Raw genomic sequence first — 27,004 nt, forward strand, 5'->3', positions numbered from 1 at the left:
ATGGATATGGCTCACTGGAGTCCAATGATACTGCCATGAGTTCGAGGAGGCAAGCAGCAGCAGCCAATTTCCCTCCAGCTTTGCTGTTGAAGAGGTACCTGGCTTCTTTCCGGCACCTCCCCATGGGGTAAGGAAGTCAGTGTGTGGGCAATTGTGTCCTATGGCCCTTCACCCAAGTGTTGCTGCTGCTCATTCACATTTGAATTTCCGTGGTGTCCTGCTGAAAAGGGATTACTGTGCACTAAAAAGTGAAAGTGAAGCAGAGCATCTTACTGCACATGTGCATGTTCATTTCCTTACTGATTAAAAGTTGACACAAATTAAGCATAGCCACAGAGAACCAGGTCCATTTTTGCGAATGTTTCGATAAAATGATATTCAATAATTTCTCACGCATTTCATCTCATGAAACTTAACCAGGCCTAACTGTAGGGTGTGCTGGGGATTGGGGAGGGGTGCGCAGGGTGGGAGTGTGCAGGGGGGTTACTTAGTCCAAAGGGTAAAAAGGATACAAAGGCTTTGACCTTCTAGCAGCTCACAGGAGGCCTATCACAGGTGTGTCCCCGGGTTCACACAAAGACAACAAATGGATTCTATTGTGACTTCAGTGGTCCGAATGGGCTGTACAATGCCTGGACTTTAAATGTGGTCAATCCTTGTGCTGTCAGCATCATTGTTAATCACTGAAGCAAGTGTTCTGAAGCAAGACGGGCCCTTTTACTGGGCTACTTAAAGGGTTACTCAACAAGTTGCAGATTTGAGGTGTTTTTGACTTTTGCTAAGGCAAAGTCTGAGGAAGCACTGTGGTGAGTTGCTCAAGCAATTTGGAGATATTGCTGCAGAAAACAAGCCAGAAAAGACCTGTACCTTACAGAGGTATAGGGGCCGTTGTTGCAGTACCTCTTAGGGCTTGCGACATGAGCAGGATATGGGTCGCAGGAAGCAGGAAGGGGAAGCTCTGTGAGGAGAGGAGTGAAGGAGGGCATTCCAGAGAAGGCCCTACTCACAAAGGGTGGAGTAACCATGAGTCAGGAGCCTGAAGAGGCTACGAATCAGAAAGGAATCATGCCACCGCCTTCACACTGACCTGGAGCCTTAAAGCAGGGAAAGATCGGACCTCCCACTGGCTGTTAAGGCCACCATCATCTTTACATTCTACACCATTGAATCTTTCCAGGTGGGAGCAGCCAACATTAGTAAAATCTTGGGCAATTCACCATTCAAAGGTGTATTAGGGAGGTCATAGATGCATCTACGTAAGGAGAGGAGGCTTCATGGGCTTCAGCACTGATCCCTGAGAAGGGAACAGCAGAGTAAAACAGCACGTTGATTCACCAGGATAGCAGGCTTCCTAATGGTGCAGGGCATCATCAACTGCTGGCACATGGCTCTGAGTATTCACCATGTCAACAGACAGTGATACAGGAACCATAATGTCTACCACTCTCTGAACGTACAGCTGGTATGTGACCGCACTAAGAAGTTCATTTTGCTAAATGCCAACCATCCTAGCAACACCAACAATGTATTTATCTTGTGCCAATCCACGATACCTACCATCTGTGGCCTCTGAGATGCATTGAAGGATGGTTACTCGGCAACAAAGGCTGCTCCTAGGTTCCACATGTGGCTGATGACCTCATTCAACCATCCCTCCAGGCAAAGTCAAAAGACTGGCCTTCACTGAGAGCCATGGACTCTCCCACAAGTTGAAGCAAGCCACCAGCTTCCTCAGACAATGGTTTTTCCGCTTCCTCACTCAGGAGGGGTCTCTGTGCATCCATGAGCTATAGCACAGATTGGTGGACCACTGTGGGAGTTTGTATGCCCCATCAAGCACTGAAAGCAGCATGATAGTAGCAGTCTGGCCTTGGAGGGCAGCAGCCATCTCATGACCCTGCTTGAACTTCCACTGCAGCACTGAAACACCGGGAGGCCTTCGCCTGTGTTCACCTGCAGGTCTTCTGGCTTTTATGCCTTTTGTGTGTCACCTTCTCCTGCAAGAAGGAGGGCAGAATGTCTATGACAGTGGGTCACTATCTTGGCTCATGTTCCTGCCACAGTTGGTTTGCTAGGATTTGTGTTTGTGTGTGTTTGTGAGAGAGAGACTGGCATGACTGGAAGGTATGTGTGGGTGAGGTGTAGTATAAAGATGTTAGGAGTGAGTCCTGTGTCTCAGGCTGTGGTGTTGGGCTAGTGATGGTGGTGTGGTGCATTGAACAGTGTGACCAAGTGGGCGTTAGATGTGATGAGCAGATGCTCACCTTGCCCATCCAAATGAGGTTATTGAACTGCTTTCTGCACTGTTACCATGGCCTCAAGATAACATGCTAGGCATTAGCCCCCCTGTCATCTACTCCTATTTCCTTCTGATGCTCTGTCTGGAAGCTTCCCTGTCCTGTCTCCTGACCACTACCTGCCTGAAGGGTGCCTCCATACAAGTGGGGAGCCATTTCACTGCTGTGCTTTGACATCTCCCTTCACTCTGCGTGTTCCAAATTTGTTATCCAGCAGTTTGTATTGGATTAATGCAGCTTCCCTTTCACTGGCCTAAATTTTTGTTAAGGGCGCTGCACCTTAGCCACAATTGTGCCAGATCCCCGATTCCAGAAGTCCCATTCCTGAATGCGGCACCCACCATTTTTGGCAGGAGGGAATGAGAGTGCTTTTTACTTTGCATATCCGTGGTTCATGGAGACAGATGCAAATGTGAAATTGCAGCTGCTTTCAAACAAGAAATTTGGCTACTGGGGCTTCCAAAACATGACTTGTGCACTTTAAACATTTGAGGAAAAGGTCTAAAGCTGCCAGACGTATTTGGAGAGGTAGGATATCCTTTTGGAGAAGTAAGGTACCATTTTGGAGAGCTAAGGTACCCTTTGTGGGAGGTCAGGTGTCATAGAAACATAGAATCTTAGGAAATAGGAGCAGGAGTAGGCCATTCAGCCCTTCCAAGCCTGCTCCACCATTCATTATGTTCATGGCTGATCATCCAATTCAATAGCCTGTTCTGCTTTCTCCCCATAGCCTTTGATACCTTTCACCCAAGAGCTATATCTAACTCCTTCTTGAAAACATACAATGGTTTAGCCTCAACTACTTTCTGTGGTAGTGAATTCCACAGGCTCACCACTCTCTGGGTGAAGAAATTTCTCCTCATCTCAGTCCTAAATGGTCTACCCTGTATCCTCAGACTGTGACCCCTGGTTCTGGACTCCCCCACCATCAGGAACATCCTTTCTACATCTCCCCTGTCTAGTCCTGTTAGAATTTTATAGGTTTCTATGAGATCCTCCCTCATTCTTCTGAACTCCAGTGAATATAATCCTAACTGACTCAATCTCTCCTCATATGTCAGTCCCGCCATCCCAGGAATCAGTTGGGTAAACCTTCGCTGCACTCTCTCTATAGCAAGAACATCCTTCCTCAGATAAGGAGACCAAAACTGCACACAATATTCCAGGTGTAGTCTCACCAAGGCCCTGTACAATTGCAGCAAGACATTCCCTGTTCCTGTACTCGAATCCTCTCGCTATGAAGGCCAACATACCATTTGCCTTCTTTACCGCCTGCTGCACCTGCATGCTTACCTTCAGAGACTGGTGTACAAGGACACCCAGGTCTCGTTGCACATTCCCCTCTCTCAATTTATAGCCATTCAGATAATAATCCGCTTTCCTGTTTTTGCTCCCAAAATGGATAACCTCACATTTATCCACATTATACTGCATCTGCCATGCATTTACCCACTCACTCAGCTTGTCCAAATCACACTGAAGCATCTCTGCATCCTCCTCACAGCTCACCCTCCCACCCAGCTTTGTGTCATCTGCAAATCTGGAGATATTGCATTCAGTTCCCTCATCTAAATCGTTAATATACATTGTGAATAGCTGGGGTCCCAGTAACGATGTGGTACCCCACTAGTCACTGCACTAGTCCTTTGGGAGAGGTCAGGTACATCTTTGGGAATGTTAAGAGTAGATATGAATGTGCATAAAAGTGGATAAGTCCCCAGCCAATTAATTTTTTGAAAAAAAACATCCAGCCTGCAGTTGAAAAAAATGGTGTTTGCTATTTCACTGTTTGTTGGCATGAATCTGAGAGTAATCATTACAGGATTAGTGCTACTTGACTGCTTCCACCACCTATCACTATCACAGCTGTAAATTCACAATTTGATTGACAGCTCCAAGTGGTTATAAATATATTAGTCTTTGATGTGGGGTTATGAATATAAATGTTTGTTTTCACAATTGACTAAGTACCTGAAGGAAATGTTTGATTTTATAAGGGATTGAGTACTTAAAGAGATTTAAATGTTGTCAGTGTGTGTTTTTTAAACATAGTGAAGTCTGCAATAGACACTTAGAATTTTATTTTATTTCATCTAACCATGGTTCCTGAGGTCTGTCCATGGTGGATACTGAATGAGTTGGCTTGGAGGGCATAAAGGGCAAGGATGGTGAGTGGAAGGGCATGGGTTGGCATGAATTAGCACATTGTTGGCACAGGGGTCATGGGTATGAGTGGCAGCATGGGTTTGCATGGTGGGGTACGAGGGACCATAGGGGTTAGGTGGGGGAATAGGTTTGCATGGAGGGTATGTGGACCATGTGGGGGTAGGTGGCATGAGTTGGCATGGAAGGGGCATGGGGAGTGTGTGACTGATGAGGAGGTGCGAGGATTGAGGGCTGTTTTTTGTTTAATTGTTTTAATTACAACTGGGACAAAGTCCCAAAACACTAAAGTGGGCCTTTTAACTAGCCCACTTCCGCACCTGTCAGCCCTTGTGGCTGCCTCCGAACTCTGTCCGGGGTTGGCGGGCCTGACTCCTGTCATACCCGCCCTACCCCTCCACCCCGCTCACACCACCCCCGGAACAAAAATCCAAAAATTTGGTGCACTTTACCCCCAAGTCGGGTTTGCAGAGTCGGGAATTTTCACTCCTACGTTTTCCCGAGTTTTCCCAACTCTGTGCTCCCGACTCAGGAGCGAAAATTTTGCCCCGAACCTTAAAAAAGGGGAATCTGACTCAAGCAGGCTGTTTGTTCAGAATGCTGGTTGCCCTCTTGTGGTGTGCTGAGACTGCAGGTAGTGGTATAGAGAGGAATGCAGCATAAGAGCTGCTCAGGGCAATGCTGCAATCATAGAAATGAGGTACATGCGCCTATTTTACCCCCAATCAGTGTGGCGCGGACAGGTCGCACATTGTGAATACCAAGCGCCCAAAAAATAAAGGCTATCTAGTTTCTAGCCCCTGCTGGAAATTGCAAGGTTTAGCACCCCAATGCTGATTAGACACAATTTTCATGGTGTAGTATGTGTGGAGTCTTTGTACCCACTTTCACTGAAGGTGTGCAGTGGAATATTGCAGGATGGCTTAGGGAGAGAGCGCATAGGTTCTCAGAGGTGGCACCACAGTTCTGGAAGAAGAGGTGCAGAGAAGGAGGGACGCCCTATACTCACAGTGGGGAACATACAGAAATATGAATTGGGAGCAGGAGTAGGCTATTTGACTACTCGAGCCTGTACCGCTATTTGATCAGATCATGGCTGATTTGATTGTGGCCTCAACTCTATTTTCCTGTCTCCCCCTGAAAATCCTTGACTCCCTTGTGAATTAAGAACCGATTTAACTCTGCCTTAAAAAGATTTAATGATCCAGCCTCCAACGCTTCCTGGAGAAGATAATTCCAAAGACCAATGACCCTCTGAAAGAAATAAAATTCATTCTCACCCCTGTTTTAAATGGGGAAACACCTTATTTTTAAACTGTGTTCCCTGGTTCTGGTCTCTCCAACAAGGGGAAACATCCTTTCCGCATCCACTCTGTCAATTCCCCTCAGAGACTTATATATTTCAATAAGATCACCTCTCATTCTTCTAAACTCCAATAGATACAGGTCCAACCTGTCCAACCTTTCCTCAGTAGACAGCCCACTCATCCCAGGAATTGAATGGATGATTTTTCTGAACTATTTCTAATGCTATTATATGCTTTCTCAAGGGGACCAAAGCTGTACACAGTACTCCAAATGTGGTCGCACCAAAGCCTTATACAATTGTAGCAAAATTTCCATACTTTTATTTTCCATTCCCTTTTCAATAAACAACAAGATTCCATTGTCTTCCCAATCATGTACTGTACCTACATACTAACGTTTTGAAAGCCAAGTAACAGGGCACCCAGATCCCTCTCTACCACAGAGCTTTGCAAGCTGTCTCTGCTTAATTGGAATACTGCTTTACTACTCTTCCTGCCAAAGTGGACAGGTTCACATTATCTCACACAGGTAGGACACCCTCTGGCTCTCCTCTGCCTCTTCTCTCCTGCAGCAGCTGGGTGCTGCTCTACCTGGCGTCATGTCCTTGTCCCCTCACCCAAACCAAGGGGGAGCCCAAGCAAGATGTCCGTGACCCAAAAACCTCCTTTCTCCTGGTTACTCTGAAAAGGTGGATTAACACAATTAACTTTTTCAGGTGAAGTCCTCCGAATTTCCGCAACAAATGTTGCTGTATAATTGGTAAAGTCGTACTTTTTAACTTTTTTTTTAATTCATTCTCGGGATGTGGGCTTCGCTGGCTGGGCCAGCAGTTATTGTCCATCCCTAGTTGCCCTTGAGAAGGTGGTGGTGAGCTGCCTTCTTGAACCGCTGCAGTCCATGTGGTGTAAGTACACCCATAGTGCTGTTAGGGAGGGAGTTCCAGGATTTTGACCCAGCAACAGTGAAGGAACAACGATCTATTCCCAAGTCAGGATGGTGAGTGACTCAGAGGGGAACTTAAAGGTGGTGGTGTTCCCATCTATCTTGTCCTTCTAGATGGTAGTGGTCATGAGTTTGGAAGGTGCTGTCTAAGGAACATTGATGAATTCCTGCAGTGCATCTTGTACTGTGCCTCGGTGGTGGAGGGAGTGAATGTTTGTGGATGTGATGCCAATCAAATGGTCTGCTCTGTCCTGGATGGTGTCAAGCTTCTTGAGTGTTGTGGGAGATGCACTCATCCAGGCAAGAGGAGAGTATTCAAAACGTTAACTGTGTCCCTCTCCACAGATGCTGTCAGACCTGCTGAGTTTTTCCAGCTATTTTTGTTTTTGTTTTGGATTTCCAGCATCCGCATTTTTTTGCTTTTATCACTGTGCAAGAAAGCTTAGAGCCAACCACATCCAGCATTACACACTGGCATACCCTGCACCGAAAAAATACAAAGGTGAAGCATACTCGGCATTCGACAGAAACAAAATTGATCACATTTTGACAACCCAAAAACATTAACAGCTTCTCTGGTCTTAATTCCCAAAGCAAAAAACATAAACAAAACATTACACAACAGAAGATCGAGCGCCCGTGACCAGTCCCTCTTGTGCTCATGGTGCCTTAAACAGATGTTTATGATTGCTACTTCTTGGTTCCCACCTCCCACCCCTCACGTGCAGTAACACTGGGGGCAGCTGCTGACTCTGTCCTGTTGGCCTTGATAACCTTGGTGGTCATCCTCTGGCCAGTGGAGCCTGTGCTGGCCCCGCCTGGGAGGGAGTGGTCAGTGCCACGGCTGGCATCTGCCCAATCATTGTAGCCTCATCAGATGCCACGGTCACTGGCAAAGGGGCGGAGGAGCTGATGCTGTCATCCAGAGCGTCCTGAGAGGAGCCCACAGAGACAACAAGCAGCTCGTGCGCCAACGTGAAGTCACTCTGGACCTCCCTGCTCCCCATTATGGTCGGGCACCTAGCTGAGATACTGGGTGCCTCACCTCTCCCACACTGACACTGACCACCTGAGGTCAGTACCTGTGTGAGGGTTTGCAGGTCTGATCACAACCCCAGGAATGCTTGATTCTGTCCCTGGAGCTGCCTCTCCATGAGAGTCGCCACTCTCTCAATGGAGGAGGTTTGGCCATGAGGGTCAACGCAGTGCTGATGCTCTGCATGGACTCCTCCACAACAGAGACCAACACATGCATACCTTCATGGATCTCCGCCAGAACCTCCCACACATCCCGCTGAACATTCAGCATCTGCCATCTAATAGGCCAATCCAGAGGCTCATCATCTGCCTTCGACTCAACATCGTCCTGGTCTCCAGCATTCCCCTGACTGCCAGTGCCTTGGCAACTCTCTGCCTCTGCCTGCTCCTCAAGCGAGTGTGAAGTGTCCTCACCCCTGTGGTCCGACATTCTGGCCGAGGATCTAATGCCCACCGAGGTTCTGGTATCTGCGCTGGTGCCTGGTTCAGAGAGTGAGTATGACACACGTTCATGTGAAGCCTGGTGGTCCTCTGGCATCAGGGGTGGCTCTTCGGGGTCCTGCAATAGGGGGCTGAATATTCCCCATGTGACGGGGGTTGTGGGGGGCAGTCAGGGACAGGCACGAACCTGATCGGCACCCCCAATTGGGGACGCGCCACCATTTTATGTGGGCGGGCCAATTAAGGCCCGCCAAGAGTGATGTTTGTCCAGAAGCGCCGAGCTCTCCCTGTGTGGGTGGGGGGTGGGATTCCCTGAGTCTTTCCCTGTGCTCATTCACACACACGTGCAAAAGAGTGCAGGGATCGATTTGGCATGTGTAAATTTAAATAAAGGGAAATAAAAACTTTTAAAACATGTCCCAGCTCATGTGAGAATTATTTTTAAAAAATTTTTATTGACTTTTGAAACTCTTCATGAAACCTCATCCCGCCCGTGGATGAGGTTCCATGAAAAATGTGAAGGCCGCCTGGGCTCTTCACCTGCCCCCTGCCAACCTTAAGGTTGGACGGGCAGCTCAGCTAATTGAATTAATTACTATTTAAATTGCCTTAATAGGCCTTTGACAGTTCGGCGGGCACACAGTTGGCTGCGCGCCCGCCGAACTTGAAATCTAAATTACGCGCGGTGACTTCAGGACACACGCCCAACATCACCGTGTCATCTTACCCCGCCCCCACTCGCCAACTGGAGAATTCTGCCCTGGGTGTGTGCTGGTGAATCTAAGGGAGAACAACAACATGTCATTAGGTTAAGTCATCACACTGTCACTGTGCATGCCAGGCACCCTGGTGAGGCCATGGATCATGGTGCCTCGTCTTTCAATGATCAATGGGGACTCCAGTTTTGAGGCTCCCATCAATGATGAGACTACACAAGAATGTTTGCACCATCCGAAACTCTCACCTCTGTGCCCTGCACTCTTACCTTTGTCTGACACCCCAGCCTCTCCGCGGCTGGTTGACTGAGGTGTGTGGCACCTTTCGCGCTCCAGGGCATCCTTCTCAAATCTGGATAACATTAAGAGGTTTGGGGAGCTTTTGCCTGTCCGTGACCTCTCAATGTTGTTCTGGGGCATCATCTCCTGAAAGGACAGAGGAGCATTGATTAGTTCGCTCTCTACCTGCAGCGCCATTGTAGCCTGGTCAACCCCAGCTGAGGAACACCTCACAGGGCACATCCGAGTTGTGGCCCTCGAGCCACAAGACACTCAGTCCAAGTAGCCAGGGCTCACCCCCTTGGCCAGCTCCAGAGTGATTGACAGTTGGCACTCAGACTCTAATACCCCTGAGCTCCACAGGGGAGATGGCCAGCCCTTAACACATCTCCACACTGATCCATGCCAACATGGTGCTCACCCTTCCCAAGCGCAGTAGGTTGTTAAACCTTTTGTGGCACTGCACTCAGGGGCGCTGCACAGTGTCGTGGCTGCTGACCTGCCATCTCCTCCCAAGCTCTTTCTCTTGAGCGTGGTGGCCTCCTTCTTCCATCTCTGGGAGTGTCTCTCCTGGCAGCCGCCTCCTCCAGGAGGGCCACAAGGCACACATCCGAACACCAGGGGGTTGAGTGCCCACCCGACCTGCCCTCCCACTTGCTGTCTCCGGCCACACTTGATGCCATAACTTCAGTGTTCACAAGGCAGAAGATATGTTCTTCCCTGGCAGCCTTCGAGGAGCTGCCTGGGCTGTTTTTAAACCGGCCGCTAGGTTGCCATTGGACCCGGAAGCCAACAGGCCCCCTCCCACCCCTTCCTGTCCAATGGAAGAAGCATTTCAAGCTGGGTGGGCATTACTTGGCCTGCCAGCGTGAAATGGTGGTCGGGGGCCGACCATGCCCACCAGCCAAGGGTAAAATTCAGGCCATAGTTTCAAGCCAGGAGGGTGGCTTGAGGGGTTCTTGCAGACGCTGGTGCTCCCAAGGGTCTGGTGGCCTTGTCCTTTTAGGTAATAGAGGTTGTAGATTTGGAAGGTTCTGTGGAAGGATGATTGGCACGTTTCTGCAGTGCATCTTGAAGATGGTACACACACTCTAGTGTAACCAACTAAAGTAAAGCATTTTATAAGTTAACATCCCCTTTTCTGGTTCAGAGGTTTACTCTGGCTATCAACAACTCAAGACTCCCAAATTATTGTTTGCACACAACACGTTTAATTGGCACTCAAAAAAAAATCTTCTTACACCCAATAAGACTTATACTCAGGCATCGATGTGTGCAAGTTTGCCTGGACTTGTGTGAGAGTCAGGACAGAAGGAGTGATGAGTTCTCTCCTTCCCGCCTCCAAGTAGTTGATCAGAATACTTTGTCGTGAGCGAGCTAGCTATCATCTTGGGACACAGTTTCTTATACCCTGCTCAGTGCTCGCTACCCGCACGATCGGCTCCGGATAGGCTGAACCTGCCTTGTCGAGGCTCAGTGATTGGCCAGATGTCTCTTAGCAGCCTCATCAAGTTTTTGACCATCTTACGTTGGCGGGCATGGTGGACGGGCAACAGTCTGCCACCCGCAATCAGTCCCTGCTCACCATTTCACGCTGGCTGGCTAATTAATGGCCAGACGGCATGAAACACACGCTGACAACCTCAGCGCTGTTGGGGGATGGGGGGGCGGGAGGAGAGCGAGCGCTGAAGAGTGAAAGCTCAGTGAAAGTCCCCTGAAGGCACGGAGCTGCCTCGGGGAGCTGAAGAATTTTAACATGAAAAATAAAGATTTCAAAAATAAGGAAAACATGTCCCGACATGTGACCCTGTCACACGAACAGGTACATGTGAAAAAGGAGTATTAGAAAAATTTTACTGCTTTTTTTGAAAATCACTGTTGGAAACCTCACTCTGCCCGTGGAAGAGGTTTCACCAACAATGCAAAGGTCGCCTGGCCTATTCACCAACCCTGTAAGGTTGGATGAGCAGCGAAAAATTCAATTTAATTCATTGATTAATGGGCTTAATAGTCCTCTCAATTGTCGACGGGCGCACTGTCGACTCTCGCGCATGCCCACCCACCGGAATTTCGTGCGCTATTTCACGCTCGAGCGTGTCGGGTGCGCGCCCACATGCCAAGCTGAAAATCCTGCCCTCGGAGTTAAAGATCACTTAAACTTCAATTACTACAAACAAACTTCATGCCAGTCCTTAAAAGTTAATAAGATCAGTTGAACTCCACATTACAGGTTCAGCATGTTCCACTCCCCTGCTCCCCTTTTCTTTTTAGTCTCAGTTATTTGTTAGTTATGTACATCACTTCCCCCTTTACCAGGTATCACACCGTTCACAGGGGCAATGGGAGAAGGGGGGGATTGCTTACACTAGCCACTGTGCATTGGTGGTGGAGGGAATGAATGTTTAAGATCCTAGATGGATCCAAACAAGTGGGCCGCTTTGTCTTGGATGGTGTTGAGCTACTTGAGTGCTATTGGACTGCACTCATCCACACCAGTGGGGAGTATTCCATCACACTCCTGGCATGTGACATGTAGATGGTGGACAGATTTTGGGGTGTCAGGAGGTGAGTCACTCACTGCAGAATTCCCAGCCTCTGACCTGCTCTTGTAGCCACTGTATTTATATAGCTGGTCCAGTTAAGCTTTTAGTTAATGGTAACCCCCAAGCTGCTGGAATTGGGGGATTCAATGATCATAATGACATTGAATGTCAAAGGGAGATAGTTAGATTCTCTCTTGTTGGAGTTGGCCCATTGCTGGTACTTGAGTGGCAGGAATGTTACTTAACACTTATCAGTTCAAGCCTAAATGTTGTCCGGGTCTTGCTACATATGGACATGGACTGCTTCAGCATCTGAGGAGTTGCGAATGGTAGTGGACATTATGCAATGATCAGCGAACATCCCCACTTCTGACCTTATGATGGAAGGAATATCATTGATGAAGCAGCTGAAGATGGTTGGGCCGAGGACACTATCCTGAGGAACTCCTGCAATGATATCCTGGAGCTGAGATGACTGACCTCCAACAACCACAACCATCTTCCTTTGTGCTCAGTATGACCCCAACCAGTGGAGAGCTTTCCCATTAATTCCCATTCACTTTGGTTTTGTGAGGGCTCCTCTATGCCACACTCAGTTGAATGCTGCTTTGATGTCAAGGGCAGTCACTCGCATCTCACCGCATCCTCATGGGAAGGGGAGGCCAGAGGAGTTGGTGCCCTGTCCGCACAAAATCTGCAACAGGTATGGGGGCAGCAAAGGCAATGCCTCTGGATCCACAGCACAACAGGAAGCTGGAACTGGGACTGCAGAAGGGACAAGCTCTGCGCCATCCCTGCTGGCATGTTAGAGAATTCCTTCACCACACTTCTCAGCAAGGCAGGAGGCTGCCTTGCAGGCCAGCTAATACACGTTGCATCTCAGAGTGATTACCTGTTCGGCAAGCTCCTGTATGTCAACCCTTCAAGGTCCCCATCTGGTCTTCTGCAGCAGGATCTGTCTGCCAACAGTGAGCTGGCAAACAATATATTCTTTAACCATGGCCAGGCTGCAAGCAACCCATCCCTGGATGACTCATTACGTGCTGATCCCAACTCTATACTTGCCTGCCAAGGTACAGGCAGTGTCAGCATCTGAGTGGGCAGCTGTGAGCGTCAGCACAAATGATGGTGGTTCTTCATTAGTGCTGTGCTATTGCTCTCCCTGATCCCCCTGGGGCTCTTGTGGTTAGGCAGGTGAGAGTTCATGGGTCCTGAAGGTAAGAGCTCAGAAGCTTGGTGTGGGAGAAGGGTGCCGGGGAGGAAAGCAGGAATCCCATGATCACACCATCTTCAGCTTCCACTTGATGGCACATCTCAGGTGGAGGCAAGGAGGGAGTTGAAAAGGCTGTCATCATGGACAGCCTATGCAATGCCAGATGCCAATGTGCTGTGTTGCTTCGGACCCCATGTTACAGAGCTCGGGGGTTGGAGCTGTGAAACCCTCACCTCCACCCTCCCTCCACAACCACCATCATCACCTCAGAGGCCTCAAGCAGCTTGGACAGAGAAGCAATGCTGGAGCCACTCAGTCCAAATCATGCAGAACAGGTGCGGATATACGAAACTTGCATGGTCCCCACCCCAACCTGAATGGGCACGGGGCAGGTCACAAGCTGGGAGAGCTGCACCTGAAGATCAGTCTAAACCAACTTCTGCTTGTGCTGCTGCTGGGAAAAATAACTTTTAACATGGAAAGAAAATGAATTAATTTCCAAATCCCAAATGCAAAGTGGTTTTCAATGAACTTGAGCCTTTACATTCAAAAATGAAATCCCTGTGTTCACTGCAGACTCCAAAATCCTGGAAGCCTTGCTGGGGGCACACGCTTCTCAGCTCCACCCCCAGAAGATAATTATTTAAATCATAGGGGTTTATGAGGGAGGAAGGAGACTAGTTGGCCAATTGTGCTTCTGCTACTCTTTACTAGAGGGTACCAAAACATATCTCCCATGTCGCTCTGTCTTGTATCGCTTCAAAACATTGAACCACCTCTCGTGATGCAGTGGCCTCTACCTCAAGAACGTCCTGTGGCAAACATTGTGCTCCAACAGTCCTCTGAATAAAAGATAATATCCTGCATATCGTGTGCTTGTGGTTGTCCACTGCCACATAAGTGAAGGGATGCTGGTTATACTTGCAGCTCAAGTCTCCCAAAACATGTAATGTATCCTGCAGGATGAGGTTTCGAACAACAATTAAAAATTAAATTAAAATGTTCAAATTTCATTCACAATGTGTCCCTGCTCATGTGACTCGCGCTCTTGCCCTCTCCCCACACCCCCACCCTGGCAGCGCTGCATCGTGCCTTTCACTCTGACTGGCCGTTAGTTGGCAAACCAGCGTGAAATCGATGTCGCGGCCCGATCCCGGGCAGCAGGCAGCTTTGTGACCACTCTCAGGCCCGCCCACCGCACCCACCCGACAAGGGAAAATCCTGGCCTCTGGGCTCTGTGTTTCCAGTTAGCTAATGGTAAAATTACTTTCACTCTCTGCTGCTGATACATTGCCCCTCTATTGAGAACAGGCCCGGTTTTCTCTTGGTCTATAATCACAGCACCAACACACCATTCCCTCCATTAAGCAGTTCATTCTTTCCGCCTTCACCCCTAATCTTGATCTCCTAAACTGAGTCACCGTTTATAATTCATTTCATTGTCTTTTTCTGTCTTTGAATTTTCCCACCTTTCTTATTCTCCTGTAAAGAATGCTAAACATCTATATAAAGCTTGTCTCTCGAAACAATATGAATCTTTCCATCATTTCCATTTGCTGTACCAATTGTAAACCTATTGTGCTGGCTACTAAAGAAGACACATTTAAACAAAGTATTACCTCAAGGGAAATGTTATTGGAGCAGATTTTTATGAATTAATATTGCAGCTAAAGATTCACAGAGGTCAGAATATTCTACATGATGTTGTCAACCGTTTGTTTGTCCATACAGATTTTTTTCCAAATATCTTCATCTTGTTTTTTTCATTAGCCATTGTAGTGTTAAATAAGCATGGCTTCTGATAAAAGGCTGTAAAATCCCAGGCTAGCTCATGGTGAACGTTTTATATAAAACAGTCCCTGTGTTGCAGCTGCAGGTCAATGACAAGCCATGATTAAAATTTACATCATGCATCTCTTCACACTTCTGATCTGACTAAATGAGTTCTGCCAATCAAGACGCTTTTTTTCTGCTGTCTCCTTTTACTATTGTTCCTTTTGCTAATAACGCTTAGTTCACAGAGCATAGCTCCTTCAAAGTATTCCACAAATAGGGACCGATTCTTGGGATTGATAGAGCATTAAAACAATACCCTTTTACCTCTGGGCTCTGGGTTTCCAGTTAGCTAATGGTAAAATTACTTTCACTCTCTGCTGCTGATACATTGCCCCTCTATTGAGAACAGGCCCGGTTTTCTCTTGGTCTATAATCATAGCACCAACACACTTAGCAGTCACCATTCCCTCCATTCACCAATTCATTCTGCCTTCACCCCTAATCTTGGATTAATCTTCACCCCTAATCAAGGATTAGGCCTGCCAGCACCGGAACCCCACAGTTTGCAATGGCCATTGGAAGCCTAGGGGTGTGCAAGTCACTGGACCTGGGTGCTTCTCCTGCACTTGCCTGTACCAAATGTCAAGAAAAATGTGCCCACTGGAGGTTGGGGGAAATACCCAGGTCTCCCCATGCTGTTGAATAGACCCTTGGTCCCCTACTTTAAGGTCAATCCAAAAAATGTTCAGTTGTAGGAGGTCTAGGTTACTTTCCTAGTCCACTGCATCCACTACCAGCAACTCCTGCACACCCGCTACCCCGGTGGTATCCACTTGCACCCATCCTGAGCTGAATACATTTGAGCTTTCTCAAGTGTAAGCCTCTATACCTACAATGGATCAGGACTCAGTGAGAAAGTGAGAATTGCAAGTGTAGGGAATCTATAGTCGTGGCTCCACACCACCCCTGATGTCATTCAACTGGTAAGGACGGGCAGAGGTATCACTGCTTATAATGCTCCACACTGTAATCCTGGAATCAGTGGGCATCTAGTACAACTGGTTCCCAGCTGTTTGCGCTGGACTCCAGCTGGAGTTACAGGTTCCACTGGACACCTGCTGGAGTGATGGATTCTAACAGATTTCTACTGGAATTCTGTATTTTAATGGACGTCTGCTGGACTTATGGTGATTATCCAGCATCACCCCTGACAAAAATTCAAGGACTAGCTGGATGCTTTACCTCCTGTCAGTTCTATATTACTGTTCCTATGTCTGCAACAGTGAAATCATCTCAAATATGGACATCTTTTATGTTAAAAATAAAATACTCTTTCAGGTGGGTATAAAAAGGATTCAAACAATTGATGTGTAGCGTGAGTGGAAATGGAATTCCACCAGATTTGTTTCTGACTATTTTTAATCCGTTCCTTGGTGGATTCTATACTTGCTCTGCTGAACCCCCACCACCAATCCATCCCTCTCCCAAAAGAATGAATAAAGAGCAAATGCAGATTATCTAGCTGATCCCACATCCTAAATCGGTCAGTTGCTTTTCGATAGCTCAACATTTCTGTAGTACTACCACCTCATGCTTTAACAGCATTCAGCTTTATCCATACTTAACCTTGTATCTCTCACTTTGGTCTAACTAGACCAGTAACATGAAGTGACAAAAAGGGATATCCCTCTCATTCAGCAAGGACTAATCGTTTCAGGGGTTAAAGGTTGTCACTCGTCTTTTTCCATTTTATAAGCTGACTGTTTTATCTCGTGATCAGAAAAATTGCAAGAAGCGTTTTAAGCCAAAAAGATCCCTCATTTGAAATAATCGTGAATAAAATTGGTGCTAAAATTGATTGGAAATGTAATTTTACTGGATCTCTCATTTTCAGTTATAATGACGTCAGAAACAGGGCAACCTTTTGTCTGAAGAGCGAGCAGCGATTTATCAATGAACCACCGAGGGCTACCAAAATCTTGAGAAATGTGTTAAGAAAAAGGTCTTAACTGAAATAGCTTGAGAAGGCAATCTAGCAATCAAAGGAAATCGAGCTGCTGGCTAGGACTGAGATACTGTATAGTGCTATCTTTGTAAGACAACCTTAAATCTTAGAAATCTGAGAACACACTCAAAAAATCGGGTGTCCTTTTTCATAAGTTCTTTCAGGATGGGCAAAAAGGGTTGCATATTATCAGCTGTGGACAAGATAAGACTCGTGTGTATTATTATGGGAGCAAAGACTGGGGGAGTTAACAATCTGTGCCCGTTGGAACTTTGCCACAAATGCAATTCTGGATTGTACATGAAATTTTCCTCTGCAATGATGCTTTTGAAAGGAAACCACTCTGTGCAGCAGAATCAGTATTTGACTTTCAGACATGGGGTTTTATGCTGCTTCTCCACTGGAGAAGGTGACATCAAAAGTTTGTGCTACCAGTGGATGTAACACAACCAAGAGTTGATTGTAAAAATCCACTAAGAATCCACGGTATTATTAATGCATGCTTTCAAATAAAAGCCCCAGGACTGCACACATGCAATGGATTGTTAACTATTTGTTGCAGGCTGGTAGATGAAGGAAATTGGTCAATAATCAGGAGTACGCTTATCCATTAGTGGCCCAAATCTTCCAGTTTACAGATTGTCGGAAATAGGACGTGAGTTGGGAGATGTGTGTCAGGACCCTGCAGAAGTCCTGGCACACACACCTGTGCTGAAATTTCCCGGGAAGTTTGAATTTCCGATGAGTTGATTTGCGCTACTCAGGACCCTGTGTGAAAGTCTCCGATGCTGACCTCAGTGTGGAGATTTGGATCAAATACAAGGGGACCTACATGGTGGTGGTATAGTGGTAATATCAATGGATTAGTAATCCAAAAGCACAGGTTGATGTTTTTGGGGCATGGGTCCAAATCCCATCATTGGGGCTGGTGGATATTAAATTTCAGTTTAAAAGAACCTGGAATTGAAAGTTAGTCTCAGTAACAGCCACCATGAAACTATCAATTGTTGTAAAAACTCATCCTGGTTCATTCATTGTCCTTTAGGGAAAGACACCTGCTGTCCTTACCTGGTCTGGTTTACATGTGATTCCAAACCCACAGCAATGTGGTTGCCTCTGAAATGGTCCAGCAAGCCATTCAGCTGAAGGGCAAATAGGGATGGGTAACAAGTGCGGGCCTTGCCAGAGATACCCACGCCTGACGAGAAAACAAATTTAAAAAAACCCTGGAAATGTTACACATTTTCATACTTGGCCTAAATCAGTGATTCGCCAGTGTAGCCCAACAGAGGAACACAACCAACCCTGCACCACCCACCACACCCCCTATCCCGACCCCACCCCCTCCTGCCAATCACCACACCACAGTGTCCCACAACCCCCTGGCTACCTCCATGCTGCCATTCAACTAAGGGAGGCCGACAGCCCCCTCCAGCAGAGGTGAGAAAACCATGAGGGTGCCCCAAAACGTTTCTGTTTCTTTAAAACGAACTGTGGCCACGCCTGCGGGGCACACACTCTGTATGGGATAGTGTGCCACTGGATGACATTGCAACTGCAGCTGTGATCCCTGTGGCTCCAGTGGGGGGGGGGACGGGGTTTGAGGGCTGGATATGTATAGGAGGCTTCACAGGCCGCAGCCAGCCACCTGTAAGCCATCTCCAGGCATCCGCAAGGCTTTGGCCTCAGCAGGGAACTCGGAAAATGCCGGCGGCATCTCTAATCTGCCCGTGAGTGGGCACTTATATATTCAAAGGGGCTTCATGCTGGGCAGGTAAGCTTGCCACTTCCACCCCATCACCGGCAAGTTTGACAGGAGGTGGGGATTCATTAGCTCCCAGACCCAAAGCCCTTCCCACTCTATCTTCCTCCAGGTTATGTCACTGAAGCCATCTTAAGTTCCTGGAGGCACTCAGTCATGTCCAGAAAGGAAATTCTCTGCCTGTCTATCCTGTGTTTGGGGTATGACCTCCTGCAAATTGAAGTTCTGTGTCAACCCCTTCTGTCCTGTCAAGCGGCAGGTAGCTGAGGTTGCTGGTGTTGTTCCTGCTCCTGCTCCTGCTGGTGTTGCATGCTTCTCCTGTCCCTCCTCTGAGGTCCAAGATAGAGCTGCATAAGCAGCGGAAAAATGCAGATCCAAGGCAAAAATAAAACTCCAGGGTAGCAGAAGTAAACTCCAAAGTATTGGAAATCAGCCCCAAAGCAGTAAAAGCACACTCTCAGAACACATCCTGCCAGAAAAAGCCTTTCACTTCAGAAGTTAAAGGCTTTCTTGCCTGTCAATTGCTGAGCTCAGTCAGTCTCTGCTGTTCTCTCATCTTGTTTTAGCTGCCAAGTTCCATAAAGCTTGGGAAACCCCATTTGTTCAGAGTTAAAGACAGAATCTTGAGTTAAAACTGCACCCAGTTGTCACTGAACATAATTAAATCTTAGGCCCCTGTGACCCATGGAGACTTTCCTGTGCACTAATGAATGAAGAGGTTAAATGTGATAATCAGTGTGTTCTTGCTAGCTTCCTGAAACATCAGCAGGTTCTAACTACCCCCCCTTCCCCGCAACCATCCTGGCAGGTTAGAATCTCACTCATTATCACTAATTCAGATTTTTTAAAATGTTGTGCGGGTGTTAACATCTGTTTCGGTGAAGAAATTTCTTCAAATTATAATGCACTGTCTGAAAAGGTATTGAAAGTAGATTCAATAGTAACTTTCTAAAGGGAACTGGGCAAATATTTGAAAGGGACAATATTGCAGGGCTACGGGGAAAGGGCATGGGTGTTGGTCTAATTCAATAGCTGTTTCAACCACAGGCACAATCGGCCAAATTGCTCCCTTCCATTTTGTAATATGGTTCTATATAGGAACTGAGTATACAGGCAGTCACAATATCCAACTCCTAATTACTCAGTCAGTCTCTGACCTTTCCGATTCACCCCTGTCACCAGCACATTCATCTGGTTTTGAATCATTTAGTAAATCTATTTAGCAAAGAAATGTGCAGACAGGTTAAAGGTTTCACACAGACTCTTCAATACTGTCATCACCACAGCAAATAACAGTAAGGTGAGTGAAGTACTGATCAACACCTCATGATTTAACTCGAGATCCACAGGTCATGACCATAGGGATTATCCAAGATGTTTGATTCTACTTCTCTCTCGCGTTTCATTGTAACAAGGTCAGATCTTTACCTGCATCACTTTTTTTTATAAATTGCCCCCATTTGAGTATCTATTTTTTACTGTGATTGTTAGATTATTTTGTTTTGATTCTTTCTAGGGGTGAAATCGTCCCAGGTCTGCACTAAGTGCAGTAGCGGGTGAGAGAAAGAACGTTTTATGGCCACAATGGTGGCTTTTCACACCGTGTTGTCCCAATCCTGCTTCATTAATCATGCGTCCCTGGGAAACACGCCATTTTGATGGCGGGCAGGGTCTGATTTGCCTGCCATGCCTTCACCACATTGCTTCTTCACACCGAGTGCCATATTTAAAGTGTAGCCATGCGCACACCTCTCGATGCTTTTAGCCCGGAACTACTGCACAGAAGGCAAGGCCCTGAAGGGCAGGAAGACAGCAGCCCCTCAATTCAGCAACGCATCACTGGAACACCTTTTGGATGCCGTGGAGACCCGCCATGATGTCCTCTACCCCAGCTCTGGCCGCAGGAGGTCCAGCAATCTCACCACTCTGCCTTGATAGGCGATGGCAGTGGTCAGTGCCAATGCTGCACAGAAGAGGTTGGCCATCCAGTGCAGAAAGAGGATGAATGATCTCATCAGTGCTGCCAGGGTAAGGCAACCACTTCATCACTCTAATCTCACACACTCACAGGGCCATCACGCATTCACTGGCATCTCACTCACTGCCAGCTCAAGGGACATCACCACTCACTCTCTCACACACACACCCTCACATCTCCATCTGGCCTCATCTCCTCTGGAGACTGCCTCCTCAGCCCTCACCATCTTGAGGCCACTTGCACAGATCAACATGTGCCCGCACACACAAACCCTGGTGCTGCCTGTGAAGCCTGGCGCTGATGACCAAGAGTGTTGCCCGAAGCAAGGTAAACAAAGAAACCTCGAAGTCCCGAGCGAAGTCAGCTTGCCAGGCGCACATCACTTATGTACAGTTGTGAATCACGTCAGTGTACAACCACGCCAACCTGCTCAGATGTTCCAGCGTGGGGAGTATGATTCCGCTGAGCTGGGCTTATAATGTATTGCAGATGTATTACAATGAAGTTCCTAATGTCCAATGACGGGAAACATGGCCCACCATTGACGGGTAGAGCGAACGATTACAAACTGATTTCCCGTCATCACGAAACTGATTTTTTGCCTTCTCGCTATATTGTCTGCTCATGCTGCCAAACACGCTCGAAAATTTCACCATAGATCTTTCAATGCAACAAATCAACGAACTAAGATGGGGGCGATAGTGGTGCAGTGGTAATGTCATGGGACTAAGAATCCAGAAACCCTGCAGGCTAATGCTCTGGGGGACATGGGCTCAAATCTCACTATGGTTGCTGATGGAATTTGAATTCAATTCATAGATTTGGAATAATAGGTCTCATTTCAGTAATGGTGACCACAAAACTATCATTGATTTCTGTAAAAAGCCATCTAGCCCACTATTGGGAATCTGGCATCCTTACCTGGCCTGGCCAACATGTGACTCCAGGTCCACAAAATGTGGTTGACCCTTAACCTCCCTTTGAAATGCCCTAGCAATCCATTTAATTCAAGGGCAATTTAGGATGGTCAACAACCTTGCCAGTGATGCCCACAACCCATGAAAGAATAAATAATAGGTGAGAGATTGCTTATTGGAGAGCCAAATGGCCTCCTTCTGTGCTGCAACACAAACAATTCTGTGACTCACCCCTACCAGCAGACATCACTAGATAGCAATCAGGAGTGGCAATGGGCTGGTGAGTTCCAATGTAATTGTCCCACCACTGCCCTAGTTCAGATCAGCAGAATAAACATGATGTTTTCCTGACCTGTACAGTTTAGTACCTTAATTACTCATTTGGTCATTCTCCAGAAGGATAAAGCTGAAAGCTATGTATGAACTACAGTACTCCAGCTCCTCCTGTGTGCTGTCACACCATGCTGTCCACACCCTGTTAGTCTTATCTTAGATAGCTACATCACAAAATCTGATCATAAGAGAAATAATTAATTTGCTTCTACCAAGGAGTGCAATTGTTTTTACCATCTAGTAATATAATTCCAAAATTTGAAATTGCTGTTTCAAAATAAGACAGAGAATGCTGGAAATGCTCAGCGTCTCACAAGGAGAGATACGGGAGATGTATGAGCGTGAGGCACGAGATGTTCTGAGAGGATGGAAGGAGAATATTTGCGGAGGGTCGCTGTGAGAGAGGGGTGTGACATTTCCATACAGTCAGACTTACAGAGGTGGTTGGTCAGGCTGGGGTGTGAGCAGGCGGCACAACAGAGTGAAGATAGGTGTACCTATCAGGTTTGCTGGTCTGAGGAGCGATATGCAGGAGGATGCTGCTGAAACTTCTGAGTGTCCGACGCTCTGCAGCTGGTTACACCCCACTGAAAGCAGGTCAGACAGGTATAACTCAGCTCCACAAGCACTAAATGGAATCCAATTGAAAAAAATGACCAATTAGGAACAGCATGAGGAGGTGGTGTTGAGGAGGTGATCGTGACAAAGTGACCGTGAGGAAGTGATCGTGAGGAGGTGATCACGAGGAGGTGATCGTGAGGAAGTGATCACGAGGAAGTGATCGTGAGGAGGTGATCACGAGGAGGTGATCGTGAGGAGGTGATCATGAGGAGGTGACCATAAGGAGGTGATGGTGACGAGGTGATCATGAGGAGGTGATCACGAGGAGGTGATCGTGAGGAGGTGATCACGAGGAGGTGATCACGGGTAGGTGATCGTGAGGAGGTGATCGTGAGGAGGTGATCGTGAGGAGGTGATCACAAGGAGGTGATCGTGAGGAGGTGATCGTGAGGAGGGGATTGTGAGGAGGTGATCACGGGGAGGTGATAGTGACAAGGTGATTGTGAGGAGGTGATCACGAGGAGGTGATTGTGAGGAGGTGATACTGAGGAGGTGATCATGAGGAGGTGATCATGAGGAGGTGATCGTGAGTAGGTGATCATGAGGAGGTGATTGCGAGGAGGTGATCACGAGGAGGTGATCATGAGGAGGTGATCACGAGGAGGTGATCACGAGGAGGTGATCGTGTGGAGGTGATCAGGAGGAGGTGATCAGGAGGAGGTGATCACGAGGAGGTGATTGTGAGGAGGTGATTGTGAAGAGGTGATCATGACGAGGTGATCGTGAGGAGGTGATCGTGAGGAGGTGATCGTGAGGAGGTGATCACGAGGAGGTGATCATGAGGAGGTGATCGTGAGGAGGTGAACGTGAGGAGGTGATCGTGAGAAGGTGATCGTGAAGAAGAGATCACGAGGAGGTGATCGTGAGGAGGTGATCGTGATGAGGTGAACACGAGGAGGTGGTCGTAAGGAGGGGATACTGAGGAGGTAATCGTGAGGAGGTGATCGTGAGGAAGTGATCGTGAGGAGGTGATCACGAGGAGGTGATAGTGAGGAGGTGATCGTGAGGAGGTGGTCACGAGGAGGTGATCATGAGGAGGAGATAGTGAGGAGGTGATCGTGAGGAGGTGGTCATGAAGAGGTGATCACAAGGAGATGATCGTGAGGAGGTCATCGTGAGGAGCTGATCAAAAGGAGGTGATCGTGAGGAGGTGATCATGAGGAGCTGATCGTGAGGAGGTGATCATGAGCAGGTGATCATGAGGAGGTGATCGTGAGGAGGTATTTGTGAGGAGGTGATCGTGAGGAGGTGAAAGTGAGGAGGGGATCATGAGGAGGTGATTGTGAGGAGGTGAATGTGAGGAGGTGATCGTGAGGAGGTGATCCTGAGGAGGTGATCGTGAGGAGGTGATCGTGCGGAGGTGATCCAGAGGAGGTGATCACGCGGAGGTGATTGTGAGGAGGTGATCATGAGGAGGTGATCGTGAGGTGGTGATCAGGAAAAAGCGATCACAAGGAGGTGATCATGAGGAGGTGATCGTGAGGAGGTATTCGTGAGGAGGTGATCATGAGGAGGTGATCGTGAGGAGGTGATCATGAGGAGGTGATCGTGAGGAGGTGATCGTGAGGAGGTGATCACGAGAAGGTGATCATGAGGAGGTGATCGTGAGGAGGTGATCACGAGGAGGTGATCACGAGGAGGTGGTGGTGAGGAGGTGATCGTGAGGAGGTGAATATGAGGAGGTGATCATGAAGCGGACATCACGAGGAGGTGATCGTGAGGAGGTGATCACGAGGAGGTGGTCGTGAGGAGAGGATCATGAGCAGGTAATCATGCGGAGGTGATCGTGAGGAGGTGATCATGAGGGAGGTGATTAAGAGGAGGTGATTGTGAGGAGGTGATCACTACGAAGTGATCGTGAGGCGGTGATCGTGTGGAGGTGATCGTGAGGCATTGATTGTGGGGAGGTAATCATGAGGAAGTGATCGTGAGGGAGGTGATCACGAGGAGGTGATCGCGAGGAGGTGAACACGAGGAGGTGATCGTGTGGTGGTGATCACGAGGAGGTGATCGTGAGGGAGGTGATCACGAGGAGGTGATCGTGAGGGAGGTGATCATGAGTAAGTGATCGTGAGGAGGTGATCACGAGGAGGTGATCGTGAGGGATGTGATCATGAGCAAGTGATCGTGAGGAGGTGATCACGAGGAGGTGATCGTGAGGGAGGTGATCATGAGGAGGTGATCGTGAGGAGGTGATCACGAGGAGGTGATCACAAGGAAGTGATCGAGAGGAGGTGATCAGGAGGAGGTGATCAGGAGGAGGTGATCATGAGGAAGTGATCACGAGGAGGTGGCCATGAGGAAGTGATTGTGAGGAGGTGATCGTGAGGTTGTGATCATGAGGAGGTGATCACGAGGAGGTGATCACGAGGAGGTGATCGTGAGGAGGTGATCATGAGGAGATGATCATGAGGAGGTGATTGTGAGAAGGTGATCATGAGAAGGTGATCACGAGGAAGTGATCGTGAGGAGGTGAACGTGAGGAGGTGATCGTGAGGAGGTGATCGTGAGAAGGTGATCGTGAGAAGGTGACCACGAGGTGGTGATCACGAGGAAGTGTTCGTGAGGAGGTGATCGTGAGGAGGTGATCATGAGGAAGTGATCATGAGGAGGTGATCATGAGGAGGTGATCGTGAGGAGATGATCACGAGAAGGTGATCGTGAGAAGGTGAACGTGAGAAGGTGATCGTGAAGAAGTGATCACGAGGAGGTGATCGTGAGGAGGTGAACATGAGGACGTCGTCGTGAGGTGGGGATCCTGAGGAGGTGATCACGCAGAGGTAATCGTGAGGTGGTGATTGTGAGGAGGTGATCATGAGGAGGTCATCGTGAGGAGGTGATCGTGATGAGGTGATCACGAGGAGGTGATCATGAGGAGGTGATCCTGAGGAGCTGATCACGAGGAGGTGATTGCGAGGAAGTGTTCACGAGGAGGTGATCGTGGGGAGATGATCACGAGGAGGTGATCACGAGTAGGTGATCGCGAGGAGGTGATCATGAGGAGGTGATCACGAGGAGGTGATCGCGAGGAGGTGAACACGAGGAGGCGATCGTGAGGGAGGTGATCATGAGGAGGTGATCGTGAGGGAGGTGAACATGAGGAGGTGATCGTGAGGGAGGTGACCGTGAGTAGGTGATCGTGAGGGAGGTGATCACGAGGAGGTGATTGTGAGGAGGTGATCGTGAGGGAGGTGATCATGAGGAGGTGATCATAAGGGAGGTGATCACGAGGAGGTGATCGTGAGGAGGTTAACACGAGGAGGTGATCATGAGGGAGGTGATCACGAGGAGGTGATCGTGAGGAGGTGATAATGAATAGCTGATCGTGAGGAGGTGATCGTGAGCAGATGATTGTGAGGAGGTGATCGTGAGGAGCTGATCATGAGGAGATGATCCTGAGGAGGTGATCATGAGGAGGTGATCATGAGGAGGTGATAACGAAGAGGTGATCGTGAGGAGGTGATCATGAGGAGGTGATCATGAGGAGGTGATCACATGGAGGTGATCGTGAGGAGGTGATAATGAGGAGGTGATTGTGAGGAGGTGATCACGAGGAGGTGATAACGAGGAGGTGATTGTGAGGAGGTGATCACAAGGAGATGAGCATGAGGAGGTCATCGTGTGGAGGTGCCCATGAGGAGATGAGCGTGAGGAGGTGGTCGTGAGGAGGTGATCATGAGGAGGTGATCGTGAGGAGGTGATCGTGAGGAGGTGATCACAAGGAGGTGATCATGAGGAGGTGATCATAAGGAGGTGATTGTGAGCAGATGATCACGAGGAGTTGATCATGAGGAGGTGATCACGAGGGGGTGATCATGAGGAGGTGATCACAAGGAGGTGATCGTGAGGAGGTGATAATGAGGAGGTGATCGTGAGGAGGTGATCACGAGGAGGTGATCTTGAGGATGTGATGACGAGGAGGTGATCGTGAGGAGGTGTCCATGAGGAGGTGATTACAAGGAAGTGATCGTGAGGTGGTGATCGTGAGGAGGTGATCACAAGCTGGTGATCGTGAGGAGGTGATCCTGAGGAGGTGATCATGAAGAGGTGATCGTGAGGAGTTGATCGTGAGGAGGTGATCGTGAAGAGGTGAACGTGAGGAGGTGATCGTGAAGAGGTGATTGTGAGGAGGTGGTCGTGAGGAAGTGATTGTGAGGAGGTGATCGTGAGGAGTTGATCGTGAGGAGGTGATCGTGAAGAGGTGATTGTGAGGAGGTGATCCTGAGGAGATGATCGTGAAGAAGTGATCACGTCGAAGTGATCATGAGGAGATCGTGAGGAGGTGATTACGAGGAGGTGATCGTGAGGAGGTGATCGTGAGGAGGTGGTCGTGAGGAGTTGATCGTGAGGAGGTGATCACGAGGAGGTGATGATGAGGATTTGATCACGAGGAGGTGATTGTGAGGAGGTGATCATGAGGAGGTGATCGTGAAGAGGTGATCATGAGGAGGTGATCATGAGGAGGTGATCGTGAGGAGTTGATCATGAGGAGGAGATCGTGAGGAGGTGATAACGTGGAGGTGATTGTGAGGTGGTGATCACAAGGAGGTGATCGTGAGGAGGTGAGCACAAGGAGGTGATCATGAGGAGGTGATCACGAGGAGTTGATAGTGAAGAGGTGATCACAAGGAGGTGATCACAATGGGGTGATCATGAGGAGGTGATCACAATG

The sequence above is a fragment of the Carcharodon carcharias genome, chromosome 18 (assembly GCF_017639515.1).
Source record: "Carcharodon carcharias isolate sCarCar2 chromosome 18, sCarCar2.pri, whole genome shotgun sequence".
Lineage (NCBI taxonomy): Eukaryota > Metazoa > Chordata > Chondrichthyes > Lamniformes > Lamnidae > Carcharodon > Carcharodon carcharias.